Consider the following 13,268-nt stretch of genomic DNA (forward strand, 5'->3'; position numbering starts at 1 on the left):
CCCAAAAGTGATCAGGGACAACTGTAACATTCTTGCGCTATTCAGCGGCGTTGATACTCATACACTGAGAAATAGACATCAGACTTGGTGCAGCGGCGACATGGACATAAATAAATTCCGAAATTTCTTTAGTCGTGCTCAGGCAAAACCACACGGATTTGTAACAATAAATTTACATGATCCTCGAACATGGTATCGAGTTGGGTTAGATACAATTTTTAACTAGACGGGCGACGACAAGCAAACTCTGCCAGGGACTTTCACAGAGCAGCAGAGGGGCTAAACATCCCGGAGTGTTTTCGCAGCATAGACCCTTGTACGAAAAATAGTTGTACGGGTAGATATTTTCACGATATAACTCTTCCAAGTCAGCAGAGAAAGCCCATTTTGTCATGTTTTTCTGAATGGAGGGTTTATTTTGTGAAAATAATATCTCTATCTAAAATGTCCTCGATAGAAGGCTCTGTTAAGCGAAATATTTTGTGGGATTCGCCCCCTCTGCTGCTCTAAATATAAACATTGTGAAGAATTGCCCTGATTGCACTAAGGTGAAGTGAAATACTATGCAAATTTCAGCCGCAAAGAAAAACAGAAGATTAGCTTGATGGCACCCACATTTGCCTTACCCATTTTACAAACAAACATCGCAATTAAAAAGTACAACGTGTGACGAAAATTATGCGAGGCCCAACTATGAGAATTGAATTTGATAATAATAATTAATGTGCCATTAAGCATAAATGGAGGGTGGAAGATTCCATGGAAAAATAAAATGGCTAACGCTTTGTAAACACGATCTAAAACACTTACTTTTGAAAACCTCGCTATGGTGTGTTCAATCAAGATACCAGCTTTGTTCCGGTAATTATTATATCGACGGTAAGATAAAGAAGTAGACATAAATAAATTGGCTGGATATTACTGTTGCTCGAAAGGTAAACAGTTGCACAAAACACAAGTAAAATGTTTCAAAGGTTTGATGATCGTTGTTGTCATATGTATATCTTCATTATAAACTTCTTTCAAGGTTTTCATTGTTTGGACAACAACATTCCAGCTGGTAATTTCTGACATCAAAGTTTGAAAGTTTGGAGAAAAAAATATTCATACGTATATCTCCATAGAAAAAGTTGTATGAAGAGAAAGGTTTTTGTGGCATACATTACCCCCTATTCAGCAACTTGATATGTCCCTGTCCCCCTCTTGTGTATGAAGAAATGATATCACTCCTTTAAACGCTTTCTGTTATTTTTAATACATTGCTCGTCTGGATATTCTTTATTTTGCCACTATATTGCAATAAATTATCTTCCAGCAGATTAATACCTCTTGTGAATACCTTCGATGTTGTTTGTTTGCTCGAATGGCACTATCCTAAGATAAAGGTTTGTTTTAAACAATATTTATTTTAGAAACTTTATCAAATGAAATTACAATTATGTTATATTGGGGGCAGTAAATAGAAAGCATACGTTTGTTAGCACTGTCTCCCGAACAGTAGCAAAAAATATAACATCAGTGTTCTCGATGCTGTTATAAACGGTTATATATAAAATATGCATAAATTTACATACATAACCTAACAAAGAATACAAACTAATTAATTGCGATTCAAAAGGTTGTGGGTTCAGTCAATTAATTAAATCTCTTGTTCGTCCTCATATAATTTTGTACAGTTAAAAATATTTGTGTGTTGTTTTCTACAGCTAAAATTGGGTTGTCAAATAATGTTTCAATCGAAATAAGTAATGTGTATAGAATTTGATCTATAACATGTTAATATTCTGAACAGTCTAGAAGAAAGTGGTTTGCATTCTCATTTTAACCGCAGGAGCAATACTTATTATTAGATACATGATTCGTATATAAATCGTAATTAAAGTTATTAAATTTGCTCTTAGTTTAGCATGCATGATCTGAAACATTAAATCACCAGCGTAGCACTAACGTGGGATAGTGTTTTTTTATCATGGTTTAAATAGGCTTTAAATTATGTATTGGAGGGTTGTGTCTTACTTCAAAGGGTAACAAGTTCAATATTAGAATTGTAGAAGGTAGAAATGAATTATAGAACAATGTCGTTCTATACATTGGAAGTCGAAGATCATTGGAAGATCGAATAGAGTAGGTTTCATATTCTATGAATAAAGGTCACGTCAACTCTTCAAGATATTCGTTAACTACTCCGTGGTAAATTTTAAACAACTGAAGCAGTTTATGCTTGTAACGGCGAGAGTTTAGACATTCCCATGTGGTTTCATTGCACAGTAGTAAAGGAGATGCACGTTTGGTTGTACCCGTTATTATTCTCGTCACCTCATTATTTATTTTTCTACGTATTCTTTATCGTGCCTTGTGCATAAGTCCCAAAGGTCATCAGCGTAGTTAAAAATTGGAAAAATATAAGATTTATACATGTTTTCCAATGATAATCGATCTGGTTTCAATTTGAGATATTTTGAACAGTTCAATTTCTCCCATGCTTTGTCGGAGATATCATTAATGTGTGCGTGCCATATGGCATCATTTTTTAATAATAAGACCCAAATGTTTGTGCTCAATAACGTCTTTCATTTTGTTACTTCTGACTTTTATAATATAGGATGGTGGTTCTGGGTCAGTTTTCCTGTTATTTGCATTGATTCAGAAAAAAACGTTTTCGAACGGTATTGACCCCGACAGATTTGTACTTGAGAAAATTCTATGAGCAGGTTAGCAGGGTGTAAGTTGTGGGATGAGACGTGAATTCGCAAGATGTTGAAGGCTTGGACTGTCAAGAGTCACAAAAAGATACCCATAAACCATCACACTCGGAAACCTTTACGCAGCAGAACCGGCTCTAGGTCAAGGCGAACGAGGCAACCGCCCTGGGCCCCGCGCGTTCAGGGAATGCAATATTTTTGTTTGGGGCCCCGCGCTCAACGCTTGCTGCCTTGGGCCCCGCACATCCTAGGGCCGGGCCTGTTAAGCAGTTTCTTATGATGGGATCAGGTATGTGTAAACCAACGTCCAAGATCTTTTCATACACACACTCTTCAATAGGTGTGAAAAAATTCACTATCTGCGCGTTTCTAAGTTAGGTCTCTAGGGACCCTACAGTGGATAAATCACACGAGAACAATGTTTGGACGAAAGCTGTGACCTATAAATTATCAGCATTTAACCGTCACGTCTTGAAAATTGTATTTCTATGCTGTGCCCACCGTTGAAAATTGCGGAACAAGTATTTGGACAGTTGCCCTCAGTCTGAACGTCAATTATCACCCCCCACAAAAAAAAAATAAAAATAAAAATAAAAAAAAATAATAAATAAACAGCCGACACAAGTGATGTTTGTATATCTTGTAGATGTGATGAGTCTTTCTGAAACCTTTGGAAATGAAAGTAATCAGGCTATCCTACATAATTTATGCATCTTCTTTTTTTCTTTTTTTTTTACGCATGTAATGTCTCCATAGCAAATACCGGTCACGAAAACAATTAGGACAATCGGAAAAAGTGATATTTACTATATAATCTCTGTCTCTCTCTGTCTCTGTCTCTCTATGTCTGTCTCTCTGTCTCTCATTCTCACTCTCTCTCTCTCTGTCTCTCTCTGTCTCTCTCTCTCTCTCTCTCTCTCTCGTAAGAAAATAAAAGGACGATTGGCGTATAGCACCGGCGCACCGTGTACATTTGCTCGTTATATAGACTTAAAAGAGAACGGCGCAGACCCAGATTAGCAAACATATAATGAAGTGGAAGACAATGGTAAATTCATTTATTTATTTTTTTCAATAAAAAGTCCCGTTTAAATACGTGCAGCCATTGCTGATCTGGGTCCAAACCATTACGGTGAATTTGTTTGTTTTTCTTTGATAATTGAGTATGAACGGTCTTTTCGACAATGTTTACACAAAAACAGGGTGAGACTGAATTGTCAAAATTCACCTTTAATTCCCTTACATACCTCGCGCCCTAACACACACAGCATATAATCAGATGCGCGTTGCATAATGAACCACTACATCAGTTAGAAATTATTTGTAGAACAAAAAGAGTAGAACATGATCTGCCGAGACACTATTGATTGGCCGTGGTCTACCTTTTTCGCGTTTTGGGATTGTACATGATTACCTACAGTCATATTCAGGTGAAGCTTTTATAAATATTGTAGCTTCTGGGATTAAGTTCCTGCTAATATTGATGTTCTACGACGAGAATGTAAATAGGCAGATGTTCCAAAAATAAAAAGTATATGAAGATGGTGAGGAAAGGTATTGACAATCATAATAAACATTGAAGACAAACTCAAAACCTTTTATCCAAATTTCTCAAGAAACACAGACACTAGTTAAAAGAAAGGCGTGTATGTGTGTGGGGTCACATGAAGCTTTTGACCACTGCTACTCGAAAAGTACGGGAAAATGTTTAATAGACCCTAAAACGATATTTTGGCATATATACGGTCAAAGATATTCGGATAAATTATTTCTGGATAAAAAGTTTTCAGTATACTTATCAAGGAATAGGAGCAAGACAATTCTTGATCTATTGAACAAAGATCTAACTCAGAACGAAACAAATGAATTTAAAACAATAAGGTTTTACTTAGTTCAGAATACTAGCATTATAAGAAATGTTTTATACGTCAAATATATCCGTTTACAGAAAAGCAACTGAGGATTTTATCCAATGTTTCCAATAAATTTTCTCTATTCCTCAGGTACGACAACCACTTTTAAATATAAAAATAAACTTACCATAACGATGACTCCTAGGTGACATGATCTATTTAAGATTCAGCTATCTTGAATGAGGTTGGTACCATATTGATAGAAATCAATACTTGTGCCGATGGTGTCACTGTCTGTTGATCTTGTTATGCAACAGTTAAAACTTTATTATTTAGGAAAAATGAATTGAACATATATTACATTGTCAACTATCAACATAGACTAATTTACCAGAATGGAAATAATATAAACAATAATCGTCGGGAATGTATGTATACCTGCAGAAGTGTTTAGTTTCTCCGTTCTAGCTTTTTACTTTGGAATCGAAGCCATTTTACGCTGAGCACTGGCATGGAAATATTGTGGTATTCGAGCAGCATTTAGCGTTGGAGACGATGGACAAGTTAATTCCATTGGCAAGCAGTCAAACACTATATCAGTCTCTGGCAAGTAATTTTACAACAATATATCAGAGTTCAAAAATAAATATTGTGATGAAGATAATGCGAGACCCGAATTTCGCAAAAAGGATTGCGCATTAAAGGTAATGCAACGTAGGCAGAGTTTGGTGGGTTAGTAATTACTACGATGTCTGAATGAGAAGTGAAATTGCACAAAAGCATATAGACATTTTTTTTTTCCGAACATAGTCTCTAGAGCGTGTTGAATAAAGATTTGAATTTAACGACATGAAAGAGTAATTTAATCCAAAATGATCTTTTTGTTACAGTGAATAAACATGTATTTTGCCGGCTAATTGGTCATTATGCAAATTAATTCAAGACAGTTGAAAATAACTATAGTTGTCTTTATTTGGACATTTTCATTACGAATCTAATCATAAATGTTCCACAGGATTATTTTCCATGTAATGAAATACACTAAAAGATTCCTATTGAATACGATTAAGATACGAGCAGTTTACAATACTGGAACAATGAATATCTTTAGAACCGTTACGGTAAAATATCTTAACGAGTTTTGACTTCCCGGTTCTGAGAATGTTTTGACACAACTCTGTGGAGAAAAAAAAATCAGTCTACCAAAAGAACACACTCTCTCTCTCTCTCTCTTCCTCTCTCTCTCTCTCTCCCTCTCTCTCTCTCTCTCTCTCTCTCTCTCTCTCTCTCTCTCTCTCACACACACACACAGACACACACATAAATCTCACTGCAACAACGTAAGTCGCAGGAAGAGTTAATTAACCTAATATAATTAACAACATGCTAAATGTAGCCACACACTAATGCAAACACGTGCAATTTTCTCATTATTTTGCCGCACGCATTGTTTTTCTTGGTGTAAAGTAAGAAGAACTTTGTGTCATCTACCAATACTTTAATTAAACCGTAACACCTCACCTGCTTAATTTAGCTACTCTTTCGTGCACTGACACGCACACCCACCCAAACACACACACACACACACACACACACACACACACACACACACACACACACACTGTAGTATTCTTTCTGTTTCTAGTGAATAATTTTAAACGATCTGGATAAAGATTATTCCAGTAGGCAATTCCGCATGGACTCTTTGTGACCATTATTAATAGAAAAATCCATGAACCGTTTAAAAATGTGAAAATATTTGCGATAACCAAATCAGTATCAAGACATGTCGGAAAAGAATTTAAATAGTCAATATACTAACAGATTAATTTTCTTGTGGGGGTGGGGGTGGCGAATAGGGTTTGCTTATCCTATTAATGAAAGTTCTTTAATTTAGTCCCAGTAGCGAGTTGAACGACAAATATATAACCAGATTGACATAATATTACCTATCTGTGGGTATTGATTTGTCACTGGATTGCTTTAAGAAAAGGGCTTTCGTTACGCAAGTGCCATTAAGTAGGTAATGTTGCATAATGACTGTTTTCATTAAAGTTATGTATGCTTGGTGATAAACATCTAATGTGTGTACTTTAGTTTCTTTTAGTGGATTACGTAAAACTATTTGCACATACAGACACATTTTGTGAGGAAATACTTTCCTTTAAAACGAGATTGGATAAATGCCAAAATAAAAGTCTGATGAGAAATCTATCTGATCAAAGATATAATTCGAACTGTTATTTGATGATTTTGATTTGCAATAATATGCAGCAAAATTTAATATTCCTTTGCAATCAATGAACATCATCCATACTAGCAATGAAACCATTTTTTTTCACATATATACAAATTTACAGTGTCAAGAAAACAGTTGTTAGCGGTGGTATTTAAACTGTTAAAAGCAACACCACTGTTGATGCACTTGTATCAGTGTCTATGTAATTATGAGAGAGAGAGAGAGAGAGACAGAGACAGAGACAGAGACACAGAGAGCGAAAGGAGTTCTATTGGCAGTTTGTTTGAATGGATAGTAAGTTTAATTCAAATTTCTGCTCTTCCGTGAAACGACAAACAATACATTTGATAGCACGAGTGACGTAAATCTTAAAATATAATTCATCCGTAGAACACGTATAAGAGGAGTAGTCCGGCAATGAAAGCAAACCAGATCCATTAAAATGCATGTTCTTTAGGAACCCAACTCTCAGCAAATGTTTCTAACGATTACAATATAATAATCGAGAGATATTCAGCGTTTCCAAAAACGTTGAACTTATATGTTGTTTATTATTAACATTATGAATTTTTAAATCTATTGGAGAACCTGACACCAGGAACCCGAAAGTGAAAATAAAAATGATATAACCGAACATGTTCACTTACTGGCTTCTAAAAGTTTCTGACCCCACCCCAAACATGTGCATGTACACCTGATACAAGCTGGATCGGAATCAAAATTGATTTGGTAAAGGATTTCTTCAAGCTTTTGAACAACAAAAGACCACCCCTACCCCGAGCTAATGGAATGAAAAGAAATAAAAACAAAGAAAACTGTGTCGTATCAGGATTACCTGGTGGTGCAAACAGTAGAGAGAGGCAATTTCATAATGGCACAGCTTTTTTGACCCTAATGAAGCACAAAAGACTATGGTCGTTATTATATTTTGAGTCAGAAGGACCATCTATAATACTATCTTTCTTATATTGACTTGGACTTTTATATTTGAGTTTTATAGCAACCACTGAATCCACAAAATTTTGTTTTTTCCATGAAAATATTTAATTCATCTTATTCACTGATATAACTCATAAGCTGCGAAGAAAATATTTGAAAATATTTTGTTTGTACTGTAACTATTCCAACTAGATTTGTTAAGTCTTGTACCGCTTTGCTTTTCCGCCATTCCCATACTTGCTCCTCGTGTACACAAAATTCACGTGTGGCAGTACATTTGTTATTCGCTTCGGTATATTCAATCAATTGGAACCAACATCATAAGAAGAACGCTTTATTTTATTGTCACCAGTTTTTATTTGTAATATTGCCTTAAATTTCTAGAAAGAATAAACTTAAATAACTTATATAGTGGTATTATCCTGTTTTTCTATATCATGTACTTTTCCCATGGTTGTTTAGTAATACAACTATATTGGATAATTATTTATTATTGTTACTTTTGTACTACCAGTAGCTTGAATCAGTGAACGAAAGTATGATTATCTATTAGTGCATACACTTTTACACACAAATCCACGTCAAGCATGTGTGACAGTTATGGCTTTGAACAGAAAACATGACCCCTGCTGTAGCTCATTCAACAATACAACATGGAGTCGGTATGGATTAGTAAATTATACGCCATTGTGCAACAAAACAACCCCTTTGTCACTGAGGCATTATCTACCACGGATTAAGCATACCAGCAGTTATTTTCTACAGCTTAAGAAGAAAATGAGACAAAACGTAAAACTTTGGTCTTATGCCAGTCCAAGTATAATTTAACTGAGCGAATACAACAAGTAGCTTAGATGTATATTTACATAGTAAGATACAGTACGTAATGAATACAGTTAATTTTACCAATAGGATGTTACACTTAACAAATAGAGAATTTATAAATTGTACATAGGGGGGAGGGACGGGGGGATTTTCATCACCTCCCCAGATATTATTTTTTTTTAATCTTAAGAGGAGGTGGACTCAATGTTCCCCACCGCAAAATTATGCTGCTATGCACGTTTTTTTTATACTATTTAATATACTAATTTCTTTAATATTCTGTATTATCACTGATATTTCTGTGAAGTATAGCAGCCTTAAAGAGTTAAAATGCATGTAATTTTAGGGGAAAAAAATTGTTTTCTATGATACAAAACTACAGTTTTCCATTGGGCAGATTTGATTGTTTAAAAGTCAATTAATTACACCATGGTACATCCATTGCGAATTTCAGTCGTAACTACTCATATCTGAAATTGACCTCGTAACACTGCATACTGCGGGTGCCAGAGATTCACGAATTCCCGACGTAGGGAATGGTTAATTTTTTATCTTTAAGGCTGCTATACTTCACAGAAGGGATGTCAAGAACAAAGAATCTTCTTCGGACTGGGATTGCTTCAGTTCCTGAATTTGAGGAACAACTCGGTGATTTTATTAAATGAATGCCGAGAAAACGGATACATTGTCACAAGTAATGCAATTCGTCAGTGTGCTACGCATTTGGAGAAAGACGACAAATACAAGTTGGCAGATTTATCCAAATTCGTTGCGTTAGCCGGTTGTTGTTCACATTTTATGAATGCGTTTAGAACTTACCGCGTGTATCTTGAAATGTTATCTCGGACTTATGGGTCGGCTTCACAGGGGTCATACTCTTTTTTAAATGATTTTACGCGAACGTATTGATACGCAAGTATATGCGGAAGTTAATTTAGTAGGTTTGGAATCTGTATTACTTTAATATTTATATTATTTTGAAATTTGGTAGCATATTACTACATATAGTAGCATGGAGAGGGAACATTCCTGTATGACTGAATGTTCTATGATGAATTTATAAGTTTTTACCCCATTTATCTGAATACATGCATTTATGTTTTTGTATAAAATTTTATCCAATTTCAAATCTGTATTTTAATAAAACTAGAGCTATATTAATGTGTTCTATCCTGCCAAAAGGGTCGTACGCCCAACCAAAGACCTATGTCTATGGCAGTTTTCCTTCCCCCTATTATATTTGCGTTCTTCGCTAGAGAGCTCCTGCAGTCCTATATGTGATATGTGCATTATGCTACAGTGCGTGTATACTATAGATGTTTTTGTTGGGACAGCTATTTTTCCAAAATTTTCCCCAGGTTGAGTTATTTGTTATTGATATACAAAAAATATTTTACTGGAATTATTTTTCTTTTATGTCTCTTTCTTTTCTTTTCCTTTTTACAATTTTTTTTTGGGGGGGAGTTTAGTTATGAGAGACTCATGTAATTTTCCGTCAGAAAAAAAAAAATGAAAAGAAAACCTAGAATTGAGGATACTAGGTCCAGTGGCGTCAGTAAGGTTGGTGTCGCCCAGTGCGGTAACTCATGGTGTTAGCCCCATGAACCTCCTTCCTGCACACAAATTCAAACATTTTTTAGACAGTCATTTTGATGTCACCCCCTCTGATGATGTCACCCGGTGCAGTCCGTACCCCCTCACCCCCTAGTGACCCCACTGACTAGGCCAATCCCATGTATATAGACACATTTTCTTTATTTCTTACGTATCACGCTTCCCTATGCATTTCGGCACAGTCTCAATTTTATTTCATAAACAAATATAGTATCTGGAAAATCGGCCGAAAGTCTTAAGAAAAGGTGAAAATAAAAAGATGGGCTTATGAATTATTTTCCCATTTAGTATTTGTTTGTCTGTTGTTATCATTGAGGTAAACTTACTGTTTGGTTAGCATGTGTTTTTGTTACCTTTATGTCTGTTTGTAAGACTGTCTTGTGCTGCGCGTCAGAGTTTAGTTTTCTTGATCTCCTCCCTGTGGTATCTGCGCTTCATTCTTCCTCCGACGCACAGGTTCCCTGTCCCCGTTTGAAACAGACTTTGTGTTCCTACAAAAAGGTGTGTTACACTTAATGTAAGTTTCGCGAGTTTCTTTTTTTCTGTATTGTGAGGTTAGACGTTAATTTTCATTAAAGCAAGTTACCGGTAATCAAACAGACCTTCCCCTCCGAAAGCCCCATGGAACTTGTGACATGTGAAAGAGGACCATCAACCCCGTGCACTGGCTGGAACCTCCCCCAAGGCGGGACGGTGAACTGGAGCCCATCTCTGACAGTTGTCATCCCCAGGGGTTCGGGAGAGGTGTTTCATTTTGTGTGCGATTATAGTTTTATTCTTACTACTTGACCACACTTTAACATGTTTTACTATATAATCTGTTAGGTTTTAATGATTTTGTGTAATCCCATCTGAATATAAAAGATTATCTTTCTGATATCTTCTTTTTGATCCATCGACATCATTAGGTTAATTCTCTCAGCATGGGTTTTTGTAAAATTGGCTTTTGCAACGTGGGCATTTCGGGATTATGCCTATCATGTGGTGTTGTGGGGCGGTTTCACCTTTAAGCCACACATCATGCAAATATTTCAAAAGCATGCTTTGCATTGTCAGTGATTTTTTTTTCCTACCCATATTTCTACATGCTGGCCCAAATTATTCTCCAGTTCCTTTGTTCTGCTTTCGTAGGCACATTATTCGTTATTCTTTTTCGTATCCATTCGTATGTGTTACTCCCTTCTATTTCCCATAGGTTATATTTTTCGCTGTATTTCAGTATTAATTCTATAATGTATCTAAATTTTCTGTGCACTTCCAGCTGCCTTGTCAGGGTGTTATTTTTGTATATTTCAAGCCTAATTTTTAAGAGTAAAGCCCAATGTATAATGATTCTCATGCTGAAGTCGGGTTCGCTTTTAATTTCTTTATTCTATTTACTATATTTGTTAATTTTGCAAAGCACATATTTATTACGTTAATTCCTCCCCTGTTCTCCCCCTATATAAAGTTTCTCTTGGTAGGTAGTGCATTTTGTTCATTCTATATATAATGTATGATTGGATTACCCTGCTCGTCTAGTTTCATATTTGACGTAAATTTAGTATAATTCATTCTATTTGTAGGCAGCATTATAGGGTTTCGTCATAAATAAGTAAACGTGATTTGACTATCGAGCTATTGGCATGATTTGAGTTAGGATTTGCGTGCGTATGGAACACGTTCGTAACACCGGTATAAAAGGGGATTATAATGCAAACATGTATTGGCATGTACTCAAGACACGCCAATGTTTTGGTTTGTTTCGGCTGTAAGTCTTGGTGATTGGGCTACAAAAAAATTTATTTCCTAGCGATTGTCTAAAGTCATTTACAAAGAGAACCTGTTACCTTTTTATAGAGGAGTTTCAGTTCTGCGTAATACATCTCCACACATATGCTACAACGATGGTGATTGGAAATGTAATTTACAATGTCCCCATTATCTCTTACACTCCATAACAACGGATGCTTCTATGGCCATGACCCCTCCCTCACCCCCAAACACCGGCTCATGAATTAAAAAACCTTATATTTAAGAAAGCAACATTCATGTGATATTTTTGTCTTTTAAAAGGAGGAGAATGTTATTCAACTCTTTGTATCTTGTGCACCATATTTCAAAATCAAAACATTTATCTGTATCTTTTGTCCCTAGGAATTTTAACTATAGTGAATGAACAATTAGTTAATGACTTTCATTTGTAATATTTTCCATTTATTACATGTATAATTATTCCAGACCCAAGTTTTAATTAATTTTGTTCAATTATCTAAAACCCACAGTATTTTAATGGCGGAGAAATGACAGATCCGACTTCGCAATTTGCTTTTGAGGCAAAACGAAGCTACCTACATCTGCAAGTGATAAAATCAGGGTCAGAAGAAAACGATGTCCGTTGTTTAGAAAGAAGACGATATCCAAGCACTTCACAGTCTAAGGTCCAAGAAGCGGTTTCTCAGTAAGTATTATAAAACCCGTTTAAACTATGTAATTAATATTCTTCGAACTATACTACTTTGATTTTACACTGCAGTGTTACTTCCCATATTTTCTGTATACTTGCATGGATTATGCATTTGCACGAGCTTTTCGTGGGTCTCACTTTCGCATGTCAGGGAACATATACTAAATTTCTCACGTACGATTAATAGGACGCGCCACCGATTATAGAAATACGCGACTATACAAAATCCTTAAAACAGCAGCAACAACAGGTACAACAACACTGCCAATAATACATGAAAGAATAATAATAATAACAGGAAGAAGAAGTAGAAGAAGAAGAAGAATAAGTAGACAGAAGAAGACAGAAGAAGACGAAAATAAGTAGATGATAAGTGATAATCGTTTTTGTCATTGTTATTATTATTATTATTATTATTATTAATTTTTAATTTTTAAATTAAAACTATTTGAAAGGAAAAGGGTAAACATCACTAAAAAAAATAATCAAATCAAAGTAAAGCAGGAATGCACATTAAATTGGGCTGCATTGTATATAAAAAGACAACTTTCCAATAAAATTATCACCTACAATGATAGTAACAGCCAAGAAAATTATTCTTTTCGTTGTATCCTTTCTATTCAGCGTATAATCCAACGTATGATCCCCGC

The sequence above is a fragment of the Sinohyriopsis cumingii genome, chromosome 8 (assembly GCF_028554795.1).
Source record: "Sinohyriopsis cumingii isolate HCF-2022 chromosome 8, ASM2855479v2, whole genome shotgun sequence".
Taxonomy (NCBI): Eukaryota; Metazoa; Mollusca; class Bivalvia; order Unionida; family Unionidae; genus Sinohyriopsis; species Sinohyriopsis cumingii.